The sequence below is a fragment of the Balaenoptera ricei genome, chromosome 1 (assembly GCF_028023285.1).
Source record: "Balaenoptera ricei isolate mBalRic1 chromosome 1, mBalRic1.hap2, whole genome shotgun sequence".
Taxonomy (NCBI): Eukaryota; Metazoa; Chordata; class Mammalia; order Artiodactyla; family Balaenopteridae; genus Balaenoptera; species Balaenoptera ricei.
Window position 1 is genome coordinate 18,093,275 of NC_082639.1, and position 21,533 is coordinate 18,114,807.

The 21,533-nt window shown below is 44.5% G+C and overlaps 1 long non-coding RNA gene across 2 annotated transcripts; it reads left to right on the top strand.

Annotated features, from left to right (window-relative positions):
• The first annotated feature begins 493 nt into the window (after nt 1-493).
• LOC132360768 (uncharacterized) lies at nt 494-11,560 on the top strand. Of its 2 annotated transcripts, none has more exons than XR_009501177.1 (3): nt 494-664; nt 10,757-11,001; nt 11,197-11,560. It is a non-coding gene; the product is annotated as an uncharacterized LOC132360768 (long non-coding RNA). The 2 variants fall into 2 exon arrangements; XR_009501175.1 differs by having other exon boundaries at nt 10,802-11,001.
• The last annotated feature ends 9,973 nt before the right edge of the window (nt 11,561-21,533 follow it).

Below are 21,533 nucleotides of genomic sequence, written 5' to 3' on the forward strand. Positions count from 1 at the left end.
CCTGAAAAAATCCTCTGTAAATCATGGTTATTTACACTGTGCTAAAGCCATTTTAAGTCTGCATAAGAAAGTTTGTTGAATTATAAATATTAGGGAGACCTCTCATTTCTGGAGCACCACCTGCTACGTGCTAGATGTTGGACAAAGCACTCTGCATACATGAATTGTTTCGTTTAATTTTTAGGCTTGTTTAAGTTTCAGGCTTCGTTTAATTTTTAGACTTTGCATCCTGCAGAGATTTTTTTTTTTTTCCCTGCAGAGACTTTTGCCCATAGATTGTCATTAGAGCCAGTGGGCATCTGCTCCATGGAAAATGTTTCCGCCCCTGAAATTAACTAGTTGGAATTGAAGCAGTCATCCATGCACCTCCTAAGAAGAATAACAGCTGCTGTTTACTGTGCCAGGGCGGTGCCAGGAGGTTTGGCCACATCCTCTTGGTTTTTCATTATTAGAACAGGCTGCAGGGTGTTAGCCCCCTATCATAGGTGGGGAAACAGAGGCTCAGGGAGGGAGAGCTACTTGCTCACAGCTAGGAAGTTACCAGGTTGGGATTTGAACCAAGGTGGGTTTAGTCCCAAACATGTGCTCTTGTCACTCTACCTCCTTCCAGCCAGAGAGGTAAGGGAGAGACCAATATCGCTGCTAAGAAGACACAGGCTTCCAGGTGGGTATGAATATCCTGGGCAGATTCTGTACTGGGGTAGGTAACTCTGGGGCATGGGAGGTGGAGAGGGAGTAAAAGGAAGCACTCACCCTCCCCGTTCCTTGAAATTGCTGAGCTTTAGTTGGTTCCTACCAACTGAAATGCTGTCTTCCTCTCCCACCCCTCTCAACTTTTCCTCCTGGCCATCTCCTACTCCCCCTCCAAGTCTCATTAAAAGCTGCCTCCTCTGTGAAGCCTCCCTGACTTCTCAGGCAGATTTGAGTCTGACAGATCTGACTCAAGCACTTATGAGCTGTGGGACCTTTCAGATTGCTTTACCTCTCTGAGCCTTGATTTGTTCATCTGTAAAATGAGCGTCTCACAGGATCATCATGAAGTCCCAATGTGATAAGTTGTAATGGAAGCACATAGCAGAGCTCCAGACCATAGTAAGCGCTCAGTAAATGTCAGCTCCTATTATTGGCCTCCTTTAGTACTTTGTTCCCATTTCCAATATTGCAATGATCTTATTTGTAATTTGCATGTCTCCCCAATAATTGGTGAGGCCTTGAGGGCAGGATCCTTATTTTCTTCACTGTATCCCAGGTCCTGGCACAAGTGAATGTTTGTTGATTGAATGTACAAAAGGTGATCTGGGACCATCTCCCAGAACCCTGGCTCCTGGGAACTGTGGCCGGAAGAAGCAGGCTGCTGGGGCTTCCCGTGCTTCTCAAATGCAAATACCCCAGAGAAAGGTCATTGACCAGTCAAGCTTCAGCTGGGCTTGGGTGACATACAGCTGGGAAGGACCACAATATTGGGACCTGGTGTAGGAAAGTGCATGTCCTGGGGGCAAGAAGAGGGAAACACGACTTTGCTCAGTGCCAGCCCAGGCTAGGTCACTCTGAACGACCTCATGGTCCTTCAAATCTATTTTTGGGAGAAAACAGAGTATACAAAATAAACCTTATAGGCCACCCAAGTTATGGGTTCTTCATCCATTGATGTCATAAGTTCCAAAACTGGTCCATCATGGCGAGAGAAAAAAAAAAAGGGTGACAGCCTGTGGGCAAATGTGTGCGTGTGGTGGGGAGGGCAGGATGGTGGGGAACTGCTCCCTCACAGCTGACTCAAGGCCTCCCTGCAAAGCTGCAGGTGCTTTCTGGCCCAGCCTCCTCCTTCCGTGTTACTCAGCGCTGTGGTCGCCTGAGGACATTGAGGAACAGGACTCTTCCGGGCTGGTCAGCCAATGACCTGCTCAGCTCATGACAGCTTTCAGACAAGTGGTTCCTCAGAGAGCATCCACAGGGCCGGCTGAGACTGAAAAGAGAAACAGAAGAGGCTGAATCCTGTCTGGGAAGGACTGGGATCACAGATGAAATGCTCGGCTGAACTTCCCCCAGACTCCGCGCCTGGATGTGCCCAAGTCACGGTGCATTTTTCACTGTGGCTCCTCCTTGGCCTCTCCTGCTCCAGCTTGTCACTGACACAAAGTTGGAAAATAGGGAGAACTGGAGAGGACTTGGAAAACACCTGGTTCCACTCAACACTTCCAGGATTGCCCACTGTGTGTCAGAGCCTGAGGCTACAGAGACTGCTAAGGACGGTAATCAGCAGTGAATGTGTGCCGACCTCACTGCTGCTGCGCCCTGTGGGGCCTGAGAAGGACAGAATCTGGACACTTCACCTGGGAGTGTCGTACAAATCTGTACAGACTCACTAAGGAACCAGACAGGGCAGTCGAGGGCAATTATTAGGCATTTTGGCACAGACGAGGGGCTTGAAAATCACCACTTGTGGACACCTCTCCCCATCTTCATTTGTTCCTCCACTCCTCTTACCCTGGTTGAAAATGGTCCCCAAAGGTAGGTTCATATCCTAATTCCCAGAACCTGTGAATGTTACCTTATTTTGAAAAAGGGTTGTTACAGATATAATTAAATTTAGGATTTTGAGATTGAGAAGATTATCCTGGATTATCCCGGTGAGCCCTAAATACAATCACAAGTGACCTTGTCACGGAGCGTTACTCACAATAGCTAAAGTATGGAAGCAACCCAAGTGTCCTTCAAAGGATGAATGGATAAGCAAAATGCGGTATAAGCATGCAATGGAATATTTTTCAGGCTTAAAAAGGAAGGAAGTTCTGACATATGCTACAACATGGAGAAAACTTTGAGGACATTATGTTAAGTGAAACAAGCCAGTCGCAAAAAGACAAATACTCTGTTTCCACTTACATGAGGTACGTAGAATAGTCAGATACATAGGGTGGAAAGTAGAATGGTGGTTGCCAGGGGCTAGGGGGAGGGGGGATTGAGGAGTCATTGTTTAATGGGTACAGTTTTTGTTTTACAAGATGAAAAGATTTATGGAAAAAAAAAGAAAAGAGTTATGGAGATGGATAGTGGCGATGATTGCATGACACCATGAATATTTAATGCTACTGAACTTAAAATGGCTAAGATATGAGACTTCCCTGGTCCCAGATCCTGGGGTCCTGGTCCAGTAGTTAAGACTCTGTGCTCCCAATGCAGGGGGCCTGCATTCGATCCCTGGTCAGGGAACTAGATCCCACATGGTGCAACTAAGAGTCCACATGGCACACTAAGAATCCGCATGACGCAACTAAAAAAAGATCTGGTGTGCTGCAACTAAGACCCAGGACAGCCTAAATAAATAAATATATTTTTTAAAAAATGGCTAAGATAGTGAATTTTGTTTTATGTGTATTGTATCACAATAAAAAAATGGGGAAAATATATCCATACGCAAAATGTATAGCAATAGAATTAATAATAAAGTCACAGGTCACCTGTTTAAAAAATGTATATATATAGAGAGAGAGAGAGAGAGAAAGGCAGAGGGAGATTAGATACACAAACAGAGGAGAAGGCAATGTGAAAATGCAGCAGAGAGAGATGCAGCCACAAGCCAAGGGATGCTGAAAGCCACCAAAGCTGGAGGAGACAAGGAACTATTCTTCCCTGGAGCCTCCTGAAGGAGTACTACCCTGCTGACACCATGATTTAGGATTTCTGGCCTCTGGAATCGTGAGGGAGTAAATTTCTCGCATCACGTTTGTGGTAATCTGTTACAGCAGTGACAGGAAACTCATGCACATGCCTCCCTTTCCCATCATTCCTTTTCCTGGTCTTTCTCCTCTGGGAAGAAATGAGGAGACTGGGATAAGAGGCTTCTCTGACTTAAGCCGTGGGGCATCTCCACCCTGGAGTCTTCTGTCCTCCTTGGGAGTCTGAAGCAACTGAATCATCTCCTTCTTTGCTCCTTGTCAGGCCCTCATATCCTTCTCCCACATCACTGGACATGTCCTGGCCACAACTGGGAGAACATGCAACCTTTCATTTACAGATGGGACTCAGGGGCCCAGAGAGGGGCCTTGACTTGCCTGAGGCCACACAGTGAATTAGTGACAGTTCCAGAGCAAAGACAGGTGTGTCCCGCCTGACAGCACTTCCACAACTTCTCTCTCTTACTTTGTGTCTCCCCAGCTGCTCCTAGCACACAGCTGGGCACACAGAGGCCCCTTGGTAACTTACCTAGAGAGGTAATACGGGGTGATGGTGAACAACGTGGGCTTTGAAAACACATCAACCCGGGATTGAATCCTGGTTCTGTCACTTAAATGCTATGCAGCCTTAGGTAATTGACCTCTCTGAGCCTCAGTTTCATCATCCATAAAATGGAAATAATAATAGCACCTCCTTCAGAACAATCCTGAAAGACAGCAGAGTGCAGAAGTGAAGGGTATAGCAGTTAACTTAGCTGAAAAACGGGTTTAATCATAACATTTACCTTACAGTGTGATTGTAAGGATTCATGATAATGCACATAAACTATTTAGAATGGTAGGTAGCATGTAAGCACTCAAAAACGTTAGCTGTCATTATTATTTTACCTTTACAATTACATTGTTTGTGTCCTCTTGTGAAGTAAGAATTTGCTATCTCTTTAGAATCAGTTATTTTAGGATAAAGTGAATCTGTAATAATTGCCATCAAAACTGTCTGTGGTGGGAGTTCCCTGGCCGTCCAGTGGTTAGGATTCCAGGCTTTCACTGCCACGGCCCGGGTTGAATCCCTGGTCGGGGAACTGAGATCCTGCAAGCTGCACAGCGTGGCCCCAAAAAAAGTTAAAGGTATAGAAGTTAAGATCAAGAGCATGGATTCCGGAGCCAGACTACTCGTTTCAGGTCCTAGCTCCATTTACATTTGACTTGGGCAACTGTGCCTAAGTTTCTCCATTTGTAATTTGGGGATAATAATAGTATCTACCTCTTAGAGGTGTGAGGACATAGATTGTTTACAACAAATGCTCAGGATGGAGCCTGGCACAACTACATTCTCAATAAATGATATTCGTCATTAGACCATAGGGTTGTCAGGAGCAGCACATGAGATAATGCACAAAGGCAGTTGGTGCAGTAGGGGGCACAGCAAGTGTCCTCTAAGTGGCACATGTTGTCTCTGTTGTCACTTCTCGCTGACAGGCTGTGGAGGACTTGGCTGCCATTCCCAGGGCCCACAGTTTCCCCAGCCAGGCTGACATTCTCTCCATTGCCCGTAGGCCCCCTACTTCACTCTCTGAAAGCCCAACTTTCTAGAGCAGCATCTGATGCCCATTATAGATTGAGTTCTCCTAATCCACCCCAAACGCATTTACCCGTTGTCAGCCATTCATTAGCAATTAAGCTTCCATTTTAGATGTCAAGACAGAAATACATTTTGCTGCTGAGCGGGGAGGTGTTCAGACAGGCTGTCAGACTCAAGTTCTTAATGTTCTTTTCCATTTGGCAAAGAGTTTCATAGACTTATATACACAGTTAAAACCAGAAGGGAGTCCAGAGAGCCCATTTTACATGAGTGGAAACTGAGGCCCAGGAGATTATGGTGAACCAGGGGCAGAGGCAAGGGAGAACCATGCTGCATATATTTGGTTCTCAAGCTTAAATAAAAGTGCAAAACACACCATATGAACAAAAGAAGTGTATATAATGTATCTTACTGTGTAAAGAATCATAACAGGGAATTCCCTGGTGGCCCAGTGGTTAGGACTCGCGCTTTCACTGCCGTGGCCCTGGGTTCAATCCCTGGTTGGGGAACTAGGATCCTGAAAAAAAAAAAAAAAAGAATCATAATAAATCCCTGAACCCACCATCCAGTTTCAGAAATAGAATTAATACCAATACCTATCAAGGCCCTGCGTTGGGTCTTCGTTGCTGCGTGCGGGCTTTCTCTAGTTGCAGCGAGTGGGGGCTTCTCATTGCAGTGGCTTCTCTTGTTGCAGACCATGGCTCTAGGCATGCGGCTTCAGTAGTTGTGGCTCGCAGGCTCTAGAGCGCAGGCTCAGTAGTTGTGGCGCACGGGCTTAGTTGCTCTGTGGCATGTGGGATCTTCCCAGACCAGGGCTTAAACCCATGTCCCCTGCATTGGCAGGCGGATTCTTAACCACTGAGCCACCAGTGAAGTCCCTGCTGCATCTATTTAAACAGGGGGTCTGCAGAGAGTCAATTGCCCACAGAACACTGAGGGGATCCATCCAAAGAGAAGCTCCTCCTAATAAGATGCCCGCGAAGGTAGTTCTGGGTCCTCTGTTCTCTGTAATTCTCTGTGGTGGAGACCAGACTATAAGCTTGAATACCCCATCATTGTTTTGAAAACCAGACATTTTCCCTGGTGACGTTCTAGCCAAAGATTTTAGCCCCTCAGTGTCATCTTGGTCTCCCACCTTCGGGAAGCTGGTGGTCCTTCCCCCAAGTCAAGTGGTCCATTTGATTTCCACCCATAGAGAAAACATCACTGCCCCCTTCATAATAGTCACCATTTTTTGAGTGCTTGGTTGTCCTGTGCAGGGGGCTAAGCAGTTTACATGAATTCCCTCACTTAGTTTTCACAGGAATCTTAAGAGGAGTCACCATGGAGAATTCCCTGGCAGTCCAGTGGTTAGGAGTCCGCGCTTTCACTGCTGGGGGCCCAGGTTTGATCCCTGGTCAGGGAACTAAGATCCTGCAAGCCAAGCAGCACGACCAAAAAAAAAGGAGTCACCATCAATAAACCCCCATTTTTCTAATGCAGAAACTGAGACTCAAAGAGATTTTAAAATCTTGAATAAGTTAGGGTCGGGTAGAGCCAAGATTTGAACCCAAGGTTGTCCAACTCCAGGGTCAGATAGATCTGGGTTTTATGGGACCTGAAGCTTAGGCTATTTTGGGAGTGTGTGGAGGGGGAAAATGTTTCCTCAACCCTTTTAGAATCCCTGGCTGGGTCTAAAAATTAAGCTGACAAAGACAGATTAACAGAAGAAAAGCATACGAGTTTATTGAATGTAAGTTTACGTGATATGAGGGAGTCTTCATAAGGAAAGAAGGATGCGAGGAAAGGATGCTCAGTGCCGGGTACAGAGAGGGCACCTCTTACTTGAGGGCTTTGCGGGAAGAATGTTTCAGGGAAGAAGGCCAAGGGAAGGAGGTCAGAATGACCTTCCCGATTCTGTGTTTTCTCAAATCCTTCAGCTTAAAATACTCAATATGCCAAGGTGCCATATTTTGGAGTAGTGTGTCCTGAACCCCATCCGGGGACCATTTTTAAGAGAAGGATGAAATAAATAAGCAACACAGGGACAGCACAGGGAAATATAGCCACATTCTGTAATAACTTATTTATTTATTTATGGCCGCACCACGTGGATTGTGGGATTTTAGTTCCCTGACCAGGGATTGAACCCTGGTCATTGGCAGTGAGAGTGTGGAGTCCTAACCACTGGACCGCCAGGGAATTCCCTGTAATAACTTTATAAATTTATTTACTTTTTATGTATTTACTTTTGGCTGCTTTGGGTCTTCATTGCTACGCAGGGGATTTCTCTAGTTACAGGGAGCGGGGGCTACTCTTCGTTGTGGTGCGCGGGCTTCTCATTGCGGTGGCTTCTCTTGTTGTGGAGCACAGGCTCTAGGCGCGTGGGCTTCAGTAGTTGTGGCTCGTGGGCTCAGTAGTTGTGGTGCACAGGCTTAGTTGCTCTGTGGCATGTGGGATCTTCCCGGACCAGGACTCAAACCTGTGTCCCCTGGTTTGGCAGGAGATTCTTGACCAGGGAAGCCCCTAAATGGAGTATAAATCTATAAAAATATTGAACCCACATACCTATGATCATTTAATCTATGACAAATGAGGCAAGAATATACAATGGAGAAAAGACAGTCTCTTCAACAAGTGGTGCTGGGAAAACTGGACAGCCACTTGTTAAACAATGAGATGAGAACATTTCCTTGCAGTGTATACAAAAAACCTCGAAGTGGGTTTAAAGACCTAAATGTAAGGCCTGAAACCCTAAAACTCCTAGAAGAGAATATAGATGGAACACTCTTTGACATAAATTGTAGCAATATTATCTTGGATCAGTCTCCAAAGGCAAAAGAAATAAAAGCAAATGTAAACAAACAGGACCTAATTAAACTTAAAAAGCTCTTGCATAGCAAAAGAAACCATCAACAAAATGAAAAGACAACCTACGGAATGGGAGAAAGTATTTGCAAATGATGTGACTGACAAGCAGTTAATATCCAAAATGTTACAAACAACCCATACAACTCAGTATCAAAAACAGAACCCAATCAAAAAATGGGCACAAGACCTGAATAAACATTCTCCCAAAGAAGACATACAGATGGTGGGACTTCCCTGGTGGTGCAATGGTTAAGAATTCGCCTGCCACAGTGGTTAAGAATCCGCCTGCCAATCCAGGGGACACAGGTTTGAGCCCTGGTCTGGGAAGATTCCACATGCGGCAGAGCAACTAAGCCCGCGAGCCACAACTACTGAGCCCGCGTGCCACAACTACTGAAGCCCGTGCGCCTAGAGCCAGCCTGTGCTCTGCAACAAAAGAAGCCACCGCAATGAGAAGGACGTGCACCACAACAGAGAGTAACCCCTTTTGCTACAACTAGAGAAAGACCACACGTGGCAACGAAGACCCAACACAGCCAAAAGTTTAAAAAAAAGAAGACATACAGATGCCTAACTGGCACATGAAAAGATGTTCAACACTGCTAATTATTAGAGAAATGCAAATCGAAACCACAATGAGGTATCACCTCACACCTGTCAAAATGGCTATCATCAAAAAGAACACAGATAACAAATGTTGGTGAGGATGTGGAGAACCTCATACACTGTTGGTGGGAATGTAAATTGGTACAGTCACTATGGAAAACAGTATGGAGGTTCCTTAAAAAACTAAAAATAGAACTACCATATGATCCAGCAATTCCACTCCTAGGTATATATCCTTAAAAAATGAAAACACTAATTCGAAAAGATACATGCACCCCAATGTTCATAGCAGCAATATTTACAACAGCCAAGACATGGAAACAACCCAGGTGCCCATCAACAGACAATTGGATTAAGAAGATGTATTGTACATTTACATACATACAATAGAATATTACTCAGGCATAAAATAGAATGAAATACTGCCATTTGCAACATGGATGGACCTAGAGAATATTATGCTTAGTGAAATAAGTTAGAGAAAGAAAAGTACTGTAAGATATCACTTATATGTAGAATCTAAAAAATAATACAAATGGATGTATATGCCAAACAGAAACAGACTCACAGGTGTAGAAAACAAGCTTGTGGTTACCAGAGGGGAGAGGGAAAGAGGGAGAGACAAATTAAGGGTATGGGATTAACAGATACAAACTACTGTATATAAAATAGATAAGCAACAAGGATATACCGTATAGCAAGGGTCCCCAACACCCCCGTCCGTGGCCTGTTAGGAGCCAGGCCGCATAGCAGGAGGTGAGCGGCGGGGCGGGGCAGGGTGGGAGGTGTGAGCGAGTGAAGCTTCATCTGACGCTCCCCATCGCTCGCATTACTGCCTGAACCATCCCCCCCTCTGTCGCCCCCATCCGTGGAAAAATTGTCTTCCATGAAACCTGTCCCTGGTGCCAAAAATGTTGGGGACCACTGCTGTATAGCACAGGGAATTATACTTATTTTCTTGTGATAACCTATAATGGAGTATAATCTGCAAAAATACTGAATCACTATTTTGTACACCTCCAACTAATATAATATTGTAAATCAACTATACTTCAATTTTTTAAAAAAGGATAAAACCTTAGAAGCATAAATTTTGGTATGAAAGTGTCGGAGTAAAAGGAGGAGTGAGTGGTCTCAAGTCATTGCAAGTAAAACTATCTTGTGTTTGCAAATTTTGCAAAAATGTTTACTCTCTGAACTCATTGTTAGGGCCTCTCCTAGGACTTTGGAAGGTGCTGGTGCAAATGAAGGGCTCTGAGACCACAGCTTCACTAGCAACCCAATAAATCCACCTGTGCCTCTACCAGAGCAGTGGTTTTCAGGAAGGAATTTTGCAGCCCAAAATGTCAGTAGTGCCTCAGCTGAGAAAACTTGTGCTGGAGAGAGGAAACCTGGAGAAAGAGGTTGGCAGACTCTTCTTGGGTGGTCATGGATGACACCTGAAGAGCATTTTGTACCCGACTTTCACATCAGTTATCTCTCTTGCCCCTGGGAAGATGGTAGAAAGGGGGAATGGATTGTTCAGCTTTTAGCATTACAAATGTTACCTGGGAGGTGAAGAGAGGATGTCCTGCACAGACACTCCTGTGCTCCCAGACTCTCTTCTCTCATTTTCAGTTCTCTTTAGGCCATCCTTGTCCAGGGCAAGGGGTGAGCCCTTGTTCCACGGATGGGGAAGAGAGCGGTGGGTGCTTCCACTCCAGGCTGAATCTCTAGTTTGATAAATATCTGAGAGCAAACACCCCTCCACTAAGAACTGATTTCCCCCTGGAGATCATACCTTTCTAATCTGAATGAGAAATTGGTATTCTCCTATCACCATTGTTTTCATCCTGTTTGCTGTGAAACAGTAACTCCATTCTTGCTCTCCTTGTGCCAAAGGAGCCTTTCCCCCTCCTTGCCTGGATTTGCATTACAAAACTTCCTCGAATTAGGAAACACAGATGGAGCCCTGCCCCAAGCTTCCCGCCTCACCTTAAAGAGGGAAAAGGGAGATGGTTCAGTTCACCTTAAGGCTGCCTTATTCCTTACCTTGTCTCCCCAGCACAACACTATGATGGAGCTTTTATTTAGTCTTTGCCGCACTTAGGATGAATGAAGCATGGAGCCCCCAAAGACCGATCTGGAGAGAAGCTATACTAGGCCAGTTTCGAGGATGGATCCTGCCTCAACCTATGTCCTTCTGCAGGAGGTGGCTGAGGAACGCCAGAAACACTGAAAGTCACACCCATTTCTCCCTTGAGTGAAGCTTACAGACAAATTAGGGAAGAAGAACGCGTGAAAGATTTGGTAACACCTCTCAGACTTCTACCAACATGTGCAAATTAACCTAATTCCCAAGCCACCACCAAAGCCACAATCAAAGTAGCAATGATGTACTTGACATAGTTAAGTGGCAATGGTGATACCTCCTTAATCTGTGTGTTTATAGAGTTGCCCAGATGGGGAATTATCCAGATAACTCAATCTTTTTTTTCTCTCCAGTTAGAAAAATTATAGTAAAATACACATAACAGGGCTTCCCTGGTGGTGCAGTGGTTAAGAATCCGCCTGCCAATGGAGGGGACACAGGTTCGAGCCCTGGTCCCGGAAGATCCCACATGCTGCGGAGCAACTAAGCCTGTGCGCCACAACTACTGAGCCTGCACCACAACTACTGAAGCCTGCGTGCCTAGAGCCCGTGCTCCGCAACAAGAGAAGCCACCACAATGAGAAGCCCGCGCACCACAACGAAGAGTAGTCCCTGCTCGCCGCAACTAGAGAAAGCCTGTGCGCAGCAACGAAGACCCAGTGCAGCCAAAAATAAATAAAATAAAATAAATAAATTTATTTTAAAAATACACATATAAAATTTACCATCTTAATCACTTTTACGTGTACATTCATAATGTTGGTATTAAATACATTCACTATGTTGTACAACCATCACCACCATCCATTTCCATAGCTCTTTCATCTTGTAAAACTGAAACTCTGTACCCATTAAACAAGATGTAACTCCCCATTCCCTCTCTCCTCCTAGTCCCTGGCAACCACCATTCTACTCTCTCTATGATATTGACGACTCTACCTCATATAAGTGGAATCATAGAGTATTTGTCTTTTTGTGACTGGCTTATTTCATTTAGCATAATGTCCTTAAGTTTCCTCCATGTGGTAGCATATGTCAGAATTTCCTTCCTTTTTAAGGATTCATAATATTCCATTGTATGTATACACTACATTTTGCTTATCCATTCATCCATCGATGGACACTTGGGTTGCTTTCACAAAGGTAACTTTATTAAATTCTTTAAAACAATTTCCATTTTAGATGGAAATCTTCCTTAAAAAGTTCATGGGCCCCAGTTCTACTGAAAGAGGAAGAAGCTGGGTATGGAGTGGAAAGGTCTAGACTTTTAGGCTTTGAGCTAAGAATCAGAAGTCTTGTAGGCTTTATTAGCTTTGAGCTAAGAATCAAAAGTCTCAAATTCAAGTCCTAGTTTTGCTATCAAGGTAATTTTAACCTTCCTAGGTCTCAATTTCCTCACTTGTAAAGTGAGTGGTGGTACTTCATCCATGGGCTCATATTTTATTCCATTCACACACCCATTATGTGCTAGGCACCATCCTAATTCTAAAATTTCGATTTGGAATGAAGTCCTATCCTTATGATTTACTTGGCCTGCCCACAGACCTCCTTCTCTGAATCTGTTTCTTTATCTGCTAAATGGGCTCAAAGAATTGAAATGAGGTCACGGATGAGAGCATGACTTGCAAATGGACGTATGTACAAATGTGAGCAGCTATCATGATCATCCTGAGTACAATTCAATGTCTGCTTTGCTGCTGTGGAACTCTTTGCTAAGAGGAGAGGATGGCCTGAGGCAAGGAGATGTGACGCCACCCTTTTGCAGTGACACAGGAAAGACAGGACCATGTGTGGGACAAAGAGAGTGGGAAGAACAGATGGAATTTAAGATTTTTCAGAGCAAGGATCTGAGCTGGAGGCAGATTAGATGTTGAAGGTATGAGTGTAAAGATAAGATAGCTCTCAAGATGTGTTAAGTGAGGGGCCCTTGGTGAGGTAGCCTTAGGGGGCTGAGCTTTCCTGGTGGCTGGGATGGAAGGGGAAGCCCCCTCCCTTCTCCCTGAACCTCCCCCTGGTGACTTCCCTTCCCCCGCCTCCACCGCCCCCCCCCCCACCCCGCCTCAGGGCTCTGGCCTTTTTACAGTCACAGTTGGTAGTGAGAATTGATTTCTCTTCTAATGTTACTGGCATAGGGGCTTTCTGGTTTTCACATGCCAGTGCATGTGCCAGAATCCTCACATAGGGGGGCCCTCTCCAGGATGTCCCAATACATCTACTTACATTCCAGAAATATCAGGCAATAATCTAGTTCCAGTCCTGCAGGTTTTTTCCCCTTTTCAACACTCAAGCCTCAAATCATATCTTTGAGATCATTTGGGGGCACATTCAAAAGGAACACACTCAAAAAGCTGGATGGATTTCTCTCCTTCATTCACTCAGCAAACATCCACGGAGCCCCTCCTTTGGGCTGGGTTTTGTGCTAGGCCAGGGTTTCTCTACCTGTGCACTATTAACAGTTTGGGCAGAATCATTCTTTGTTGTAGGAGGTTGTCCTATGCATCATAGGATGTTTAGCAGTATCTGGGCCTCAGACGCTAGTAGCAATCCCCCAGTCTTGATAAACAAAAATGTTTCCAGACATTGCCAAATGTCCCCTAGGGGCAAAATTGGCCCCCTGTTGTAAGGCACTGAGCTGGGCGTTAAAGCTGTGAAGATGAGGGAATTCCCTGGTGGTCCAGTGGTTAGGATTCAGTGCTTTCACTGCTGAGAGCCCGGGTTCGATCCCCGGTCGGTTGGGGAACTAAGATCCAAAAAGCTGTGCGGTGAGACCAAAAAAAAAAAAGCTGTGAAGATGAGCAGAATCAAACCAGTCCCAACCCCCTTGGAGCTTACAGTCTAGTTGGGGAAGAGGATATTGATTAAGCAATCACAGAGATCAATGTAAAGTTATAGGGTGATAAATGCTATATAGGAGAGGTACTTGGTGTTACACAGGGGAATTGGTCATCTCAGGCTCCAAGAAGTCAGGGAAGAGCTAAGACCTGAAAGAGAAGTAGGAATTAACAAAGTAAAGAACCAGGGGGCTTTAAAAAAAAAAAGTTATTTATTTGGCTGTGTTTGGTCTTAGTTGAGGCAAACGGGATCTTCGCTGTGGTGCACGGGCTTCTCTCTAGTTGTGGCATGCGGGCTCAGTAGTTGCAGTGCATAGTCTTAGTTGCCCCGAGGAATGTGGGATCTCAGTTCCCCAGCCAGGGATTGAACACCCGTCCCTTGCATTGGAAGGCGGATTCTTAACCCCTGGACCACCAGGGAAGTCCCCCAGGGGGCTTTAATGGGAGTGAGAAAAAGCATTTCAGGCAGAAAGAATAGCATGTGCAAACACCCTGTGGTTTGGGGGAGCACAGGCTTGAGAGAGACCAGAGGGGCTGGAGTTCAGAAAGCAAGAAGGGGGTGGAGCAAGGGGAGGTAAGAGCCAGGCCAGGCAGGGCTTCATAAATCAAGGTAGAATTTTTTCCTTTGACCTAAGCAGCAATGGGAAACCACTGATGTGTGTCAAGCAAGACATGGGTTTTTTAGTGCTATGTGCCATGCCAAAGACTTCTCCCCCGAATGCCAATAGTCTGGGAGCACTCCAGTTTGGCAGAGTCTCAGACTGTGAGGCCCAAAAGAATCTTCAAGACCATCTAAAACAACCCTTTCCTCTTATATCTTTAGAGATCAAGGCCCAAACAGGGGCCCAGATGGATTGGGATTCATAAGTATTGAAGCGTATACAATTTGGAGGGCCCTATTTAAGTAAAGGATGAAAAATTACAAATACGGAATTTGGTACAAGGTCTTGAACAGCCTGTGCAAATGAGGGCCCTGGAGTTGAGGCTTCATGAACTTTGTGGGAATCTGACTCTGGAAGGAGCACTGACTTGCCCACTTCTACCCAGGGAAGAGGTGGCAGAATCTAGAACAGAACTTAGGGTCCTATCACAGTAATCAGACTGTAGAATCCTGACTGCTACAGAGGTTGCCTTTGAGGAATACCTGCAATGTCCTATTTTTGGTTCCTTCATTCATCCCTTCAAATGTTCCAGGGCACAGGGGCAGGTGTTATGGGTATGGGCAGGACCCATGGGCAGGACTGCATTTGGGACCAACCCCTCCTCTTCAGGAAAGGTCCCTGCTCCTCCTCTTAGACTTTTCTGGTCAAGCAAATAAAGTGACTCCTCGCGGGCAGAGCAAGGATGTGGAGGAAGGAACTGCAGACCCCGGTGCTTTGGGAGAGGACCATTGTTATGTAAATTAGACTTCAGACATATTAATGCATGTTGTTCATTTGGTTGGTGGGCCAAAGGTTAAACCCATGGAAGAGAACTCTTGGTTGCAAGTGACCCATTAACTTAAGCTAAAAAGAGAAAGGTTGGGGTTGCTTGGCCCAGCTGTGGAAAGGACAGGGGTTGATGGGCTGGCTCTGAACCTCAGGTACCAGCAGGACTCTCGTATTTCTGCCTCATGTTGGGGAATATGGCCACAAGCAACTCCACCTCTACCCTTTACTTTTTTTTTTTTTTTTGGCCATACCACGCAGCTTTTGGGATCTTAGTCCCCCGACCAGGGATTGAACCTGGGCCCCGGCAGTGAAAGCACTGAGTCCTAACCACTGGACCGCCAGGGAACTCCCTCTACCCTTGACTTTAGTACTCAGGAGGAAAGAAAACTTCTCTTCCAAGCTTCAGCTTCAAAAAAATCTGGGGAGGAATACTGATGGACCTGGACTGGTCCACTGTGGCCAGCGGTGCAGTGATGAGTGGCCTGGCCTTTATGATGGAGGAGGGGGTGAAATGAAATCTGTTTTGGAAAGAAGGGGACATTGCAGGCATGGCTGCAAGGGGACATGTGAAATGGGGATGCCCCTCCTCCCATCTGTACCTACCGTAAGAGAGAACAAAGACAGGAACATAAAACTGGGACACTTTTTAGGGACCACATGGATTAGAAGGCTTCTGAGAGGCAAAGAACGACTCAGATTATGGGAGAGTACAGGGCCTGAGGAGATCAATGACAAAGTCGGGAAGAAACAGGGATCCAGAATTTGAATGGAAAGAAATCTAGAGGTCATCTAGTCCAAACTCCTATATAGCCTATAAATCCCATCTTCAGTGTTATCCAAAACTTGTTGCTTGAACACTGTAATAGGGAATTCATTGCCTCAGTCCATTAATCCTTTCCATCGTGCAACAGCTTCAGACATTCAAAACTCTTTCCCTAAACCAAACCCTTGTCTGTCTGAAACTTCCACCAACTGGGGTTAGTTCAGACTTTAGGGCAGTCAGAGTAATTCAGCTCCCTTTCTCCCCATGGCAGTACTTCAGTAATAAACTATGCTCTATAATAGTAGTGCCTACTTCCTTGAGGTACTGTGAGAACTAAAGGAGCACCTTCCCCATAGTAAAGACCGAGAGAATGGTAGCAATGTTTATTGCCATCTTTGGAAGATGGCATTCATGTGCCCATCAACGTTAGCTACTTGCTACCCCTGCTGGTGATAGTATTTATTGAAGCCTACCACGTGAGAGGCCTTGGACCAAGTGCAGTTTCTTTATATAGTTCTCACAACAACTCTGTAAGTAATCTGTATTATGCCCACTTTATACAGAAGGAGTGGGATCAGAGGAGATCATGTCACTTGTCTAAGATCACATTATGGCAGAACTAGGACAGGAACGAGGTAGGCTGTCTGACTCCAAAGGCCATCTGTTCTGCTACCATGCAAAATGCCTCCTTGTAGTCTCATCTTTTTTTTTTTTTTAATTTGTTTATTTTATTTATTTTATTTTTGGCTGCGTTGGGTCTTTGTTGCTGCACGCAGGCTTTCTCTGGTTGCGGCGAGCGGGGGCTACTCTTCGTTGGCGGTGCACGGGCTTCTCATTGTGGTGGCTTCTCTTGTTGCAGAGCACGGGCTCTAGGTGTGCAGGCTTCAGTAGTTGTGGCTCGCGGCCTCTAGAGCACAGGCTCAGTAGTTGTGGCGCAGGGGCTTAGTTGCTCCGTGGCATGTGGGATCTTCCTGGACCAGGGCTCGAACCCATGTCCCCTGCATTGGCAGGTGGATTCTTAACCACTGCACCACCAGGGAAGCCCTAGTCTCATCTTTTGTGCACTTGGATCCCCAGACTATTGCTATTCACCTCTGGACAGGTTCTAGTCTGTCCATGTTCCTCTGTGTGCCTCCCTTGTACAGGCCCTTGAGTCCTGGTGTTGGCTATATCACTAAATAGGCCCAATAGCAGAATGATTTCTGTGGTATCTCTGGAAGCTTTGGAAATTTTAGGGCCAAAGCAGGGGCCGGGCAGAGGCTGGATTTGGAGGAGCTGAGGCTGGGTCTCATGCATCTTTGCATCTCTCACTGAATAGCCCATGTTAAAGGACCATTTTCAAAAAAGGGTAGAATCATGATTTGCATTCAGGTATAAAATGAACACATATTAAAGATTTCATTTAACACATTGTCAGTGAAGGAACTGGTAAGATGTTACAACCAGTTCAAAGGAGAATCCAAGGAACAGACACATTTATTGATCAGGAATATTGACATAAATGTCCAAATGGAAGAAAAACCAGATTCTTCCACAGTGAAGGAGTAAAATCCCTGGAACGTCTGCCAGACAGAATGTGCATGTGGATAGATGAGAATTATTTTACTTTGCTATCAGTTCTCTACAATTCACAGAGTTATAAAGTAGTTCAAAGGCAATGAAAAGCTGGAATCAGATAACCTGGAAAGGTGTGTGCCAGACCAGGGTCAGCTTTTACTGTTAAGAGCCAGGTAGTAAATATCTTAGGCTTTGTGGGCCATATGGTCTTGTTTCAACTATTCAACTCTGTCCCTTAGGTATGAAGGTAGCCATAGATAATACACAAGTGCACCTGGCCGAGTTCCAATACAACTTTACTTAAGGCAGTAAAATTTGAATTTTATATAATTTTCACATGTCGCAAAATATTATTCTTAATTTTTTTCAACACTTTAAAAGTGTAAAATCCACTCAAGGGATATAAAAACAAGTGGCTATTGGATTTGCTCCATATACAGTAGTTTGCCAACTCCTGCTCTAAACAATGCAGTTCTCTGCTGAAGCATAAATTTTTCTCTATAGTCTCTCAATTTGGTAGGCAGAATAATGCCCCCTCATATATGTCTATGTCCTAATCCCTGGAACCTGTGAATAGATATGTTATGTAACACAGCAGAGGGGAATTAAGGTTGCTAATCAGATGATTTTGAGATGGGAAGATTACCCTGGATTATGTGGGTGAGCCCAGTGTAATCCCAAGGGTTTTTTTTAAAAAATATCTATCTATCTATCTATTTATTTATTTTGCCTGCGCTGGGTCTTAGTTGCAGCATGTGGGATTTTTTTTTTTTAGTTGCGGCATGCAGACTCTTAGTTGTGGTATGCAAACTCTTAGTTGCGGCATGCATGCGGGATCTAGTCCCCCGACCAGGGATTGGACCCGGGCCCCTGTATTGGGAGTGTGGAGTCTCACCCACTGGACCACCAGGGAAGTCCCCCAAGGGTTCCCTGGGAAGAGGTAGGCAAAAGAGTCAGAACAGAGAGCTGGCATCATGAGAAAGACTTGACAACCATTGCTGGCTTTGAAGATGGAAGGGGGCCATGAGCCAAGGAACGCAGGCAGCCTCTAGAAGCTGGAAAAGGCAAGGAAATGGCTTGTCCCGTAGTGTTTCCAGAAGAAACACAGCTCTATCAACAACTTGATTTTAGTCTAGTGAGAGACCCATTTTGGACTTCTGACCTCCAGAGCTGTAGGGTAACACATTTATATTGTTTTAAGCTACCAAGTTTGTGATAATTTGTTACAGCAGCAATAGGAAACTAATATACCCCCTTTTACCAAAAAATAATCTCAAAGAAAGATTATTCTTGATCACAGAATAAGATTGGTCTCATTTGGTTTGGCCTGCTTATGTACATAGGTGCAGTGAGAATGTTAACTTTCCAGATAGACCTTATGAATTTGTTGCAAATTTTCATAAGGAATCTCAGATTGGACTTCAAGTTTAGGTAAATTCCTCTCCTCTTGAATCCTCCAAATATCTAAGATTTGGGGGCTTGCCAGGCAGTGGCCTTCCTTATTCACCTGTGAGGCTGGGAACACTGTTCACTGTGTGCCAGGTCAGTTTTCCTGGGAGGGCTGTGAAAGCCATTGGCTTCTATTTCCTTAAAAGTGTTAGTCATATCAAAAGCGGTAATTAAATAAGCATCACTTTCAAATATGACAAGGCAAGCCTTTGACTGCAAAATGAATTTTTCAAATTATAGAATGGCAAAAGGGAGGATATAGGGGAATTCCCTGGCAGTCCAGTGGTTAGGACTCCTCGCTTCCACTGCAGGGGGCACGGGTTCGATCTCTGGTCGGGGAACTAAGATCCCGAATGCCATGTGGCACGGCCAAAAAAAAGGAGGATATATTGTTAACAAACCCATGCAAATAACTATACTGCCGTGAAAAGCAGAAAGACTCAGTAAGAGTTTCTGGGGGAGGGGGGAATAGGGAAGAGCCAATGAGAATAAGATCCTTTTTTGGAGTTTCATCTCAGCTTGCAAAAGCAGAGTCTACTAAATTGTCATGGGTTACACATAGCTTATGAAGAAAGTAAAAGGCTTCCTTATATACAGAAAATAAAACATTAAAAAACACCTGTAATATTTCAAACTATAATCATCTCTCATCAATTCATTCAGTCCTGTGTAATCTAGATCTTGGATGCAATTTCATGAAGCCACCTGCTTCTTGTCTAAAAAGAGTTCTGGAAATCCTAACTTGGCCCACTGTTATAGTCTGAAAGTTGTCTAAGCAATGACACCAGAAGCCTGTAACTATTCTTTAACATGTTAACGGTTTGAAGTAACTAGCACAGTTCTTTTCCAGTGGGTAGGGAAAGGGAGATTCTGAGATGGTCCTTCTTTGTTGAAGACATAAACTCTTGGCTGATAGCTGATTGTTGAACCTTCAGAGAAGCATCAGAGTAAAACAAAATCTATCTGTAGACGATCTCATAGTGAAACACATCATACTTCTATTTGTTCTAAGAGTGTGAAAATCTTCTTTTAAATTAAACACTCTTCTTTAAATTGCAAGTTTATGGAAAAATGAAGTTAATTGAGTAGACCTAGTATCCATGGATAAATTTCTGAACCCTCCACATTTGTACCTAATATTGTATGTGCATTTTGAAGAGAAAGGGTTCATAGCTTTCATCAGATCCTCAAAAACGACTGTGTCCTCAAAGAGGTTAAGAACAGCTAAACTAGGGGACTTCCCTGGTGGCACAGTGGTTAGTGCTCCACGTTCCCAATGCAGGGGACTTGGGTTTGACCCCTGGTCAGGGAACAAGATCCCACTTGCATGCCGCAACTAAGAGTTAGCATGCCACAACTAAGGAGCCCGCCTGCTGCAACTAAGACCCGGTGCAACCAAATAAATAAAAAATAAATTTAAAAAAAGAATAGCTAAACCAAATAGCTTTAAGATTCTTTCCAGCACTGACATTCTGATTTTATGGTCAGCCATCACTCCTCCCATCACCTCCATGGGCTGCTGTAGGGCAGAAACAACTCAGTAGCTCAAGCAGCATTTTTCTTTCTTCTTTCGCATAAGGATACACCCATCCTCACCTGCTAGACTGAAACTGCTCTGATCACTGCTGAGTGGCTGTGCTATTTTTCTTGCTATTTTAACACACTTCAGTATATAGGGTGTTTTTTAAAAAGTATTTATTTCTGGCTGTCTTAGTTGCGGCAGGCGGGATCTTTTGCTGCGGTGCACGGGCTTCTCTCTAGTTGTGACATGCAGGCTCCAGAGCACATGGGCTCTGTAGTTTGCGGCACGCAGGCTCTCTAGTTGAGGTGCTTGGGCTTAGCTGCCTTGCGGCATGTGGGATCTTAGTTCCCCGGCCAGGGATTGAACCCGCTTCCCCTGCATTGGAAGGTGGATTCCTAACCACTGGACCACCAGGGAAGTCCCTATAGGGTGTTTTTGTCACTGTAAATTGCCCAAAGTAATTTTTCTTACCTAATTATTTCTACCTTCCAGTAAGCTAAATTCTACCTTTTCAATTAGGACCCATTTCCTCTTAAAAAAAAATCCTACTTGGAGACTATATGGTTCATGTAAAATTGTTTTCAAGGCAAACAGCTGGTCAGAAGTCTGAGACAATTTGAGCGGTAAAATAATGCATGAGAGTAATGGGTTATAAATCATAGAATAAAATAAGAATCCATGAGTCCATACTGATAAATGAATAGGGGAGAAAGAAAAGTTCTTCCTTAGTAACTAATAAGTATAGAATGAATAATGTTAAAACTAGTGGGTGAAAGTTCGATGAGGAACATATTCTCAATGAATATCCCCACAAATAACTTATTAATTTCAAAGGGAAAAATAGTAACTTTACAATGGAGAAATCTGGCAGACAGCGTCTTAAGCAAGTGATTAAAGCTAACATCAGCAATATTGGGACAAACCAGCAAATACGCCTTCTGATATGATGCACTGAGGACATGAGATCACTTCTGTGGTATGTCTGCTAAATATGCACGTATGACCTGAACCCAATCATAAGGAAACATTAAGACCATCTCAAACTGAGGAACAAACTACAAAACAACTGGCTTGTACTCTTCAAAAACACCGCAAAGAAAGGTTGAAGAACAATTTCAGATGAAAGGAGACTAATAAC